At 33.1% G+C, this 907-nt stretch overlaps 1 non-coding gene across 1 annotated transcript; it reads left to right on the top strand.

Annotated features, from left to right (window-relative positions):
* Window positions 1-282: 282 nt before the first annotated feature.
* On the top strand, window positions 283-389 carry LOC122230790. Its single transcript, XR_006207874.1, has one exon. It is a non-coding gene; the product is annotated as a U6 spliceosomal RNA (small nuclear RNA).
* Window positions 390-907: the final 518 nt, after the last annotated feature.

The following is a 907-nucleotide window of genomic DNA, read 5'->3' as shown; positions in this document are numbered from 1 at the left end:
CTGGGCTGATGGCTCAGAGCCTGGAGCCTGCTTCCGATTCTGTGTCTCCCCCTCTCTCTGCCCCTCCCCCATTCATGCTCTGTCTCTCTCTGTCTCAAAAATAAATAAATGTTAAAAAAAAAAAATTAAAAAAAAAAAAAAAAAAGTCCTAGCCACAGCAATCAGATGATAAAAAGAAATAAAAGGCATCCAAATCAGTAGGAAGTGAAACTTTCACTATTTTAAGATGACATGATATTCTATATAGAAAACCTGAAAGGCTCCATCAAAAAAAATGCTAGAGTGCTCGCTTCGGCAGCACATATACTAAAATTGGAACGATACAGAGGAGATTAGCGTGGCCCCTGTGCAAGGATGATATGCAAATTCGTGAAGCATTCCATATTTTTTGCATGTATGATGACAATATCTATAATCATGTTAAAATAGAAGTCAGCTTTTAATACAGAGATCGTGTGGACATGGACTTTATATGTGGAAAAAATAAATATTTTTTGCACATTTAAAAAAAATGCTAGAACTGATATATGAATTCAGTAAAGTCACCATACAAAATCAACGTACAGAAATATATTGCATTTCTATACATCAGTAATGAAATAGCAGAAAGACAAATTAAGAAGTAAATCCCATTTACAGGTGCACCCAAAACAATAAAATACCTAGGAATAAATGTAACCAAAGTAGCGTAAGACTTCTACCCTGAAAATTATAAAACACTGATGAAAGAAATTGAAGATGATACAAATAAATAGAAATTCTCATGGGTTAGAAGAACAAATATCATTAAAATGCCAATACTACCCAAAGCAATCTACACATTTAATGCAATCCCTATAAGAATACCAACAGTATTTTTCACAGAGCTAGAAAAAATAATCCTAAACTTTGTATTAAACTGCAAAAG

Source organism: Panthera tigris, chromosome C2 (assembly GCF_018350195.1).
Source record: "Panthera tigris isolate Pti1 chromosome C2, P.tigris_Pti1_mat1.1, whole genome shotgun sequence".
NCBI classification, from domain to species: domain Eukaryota; kingdom Metazoa; phylum Chordata; class Mammalia; order Carnivora; family Felidae; genus Panthera; species Panthera tigris.
Note: the sequence above shows the minus strand (reverse complement) of the source record. Positions and strands in the feature narration are given on the sequence as shown.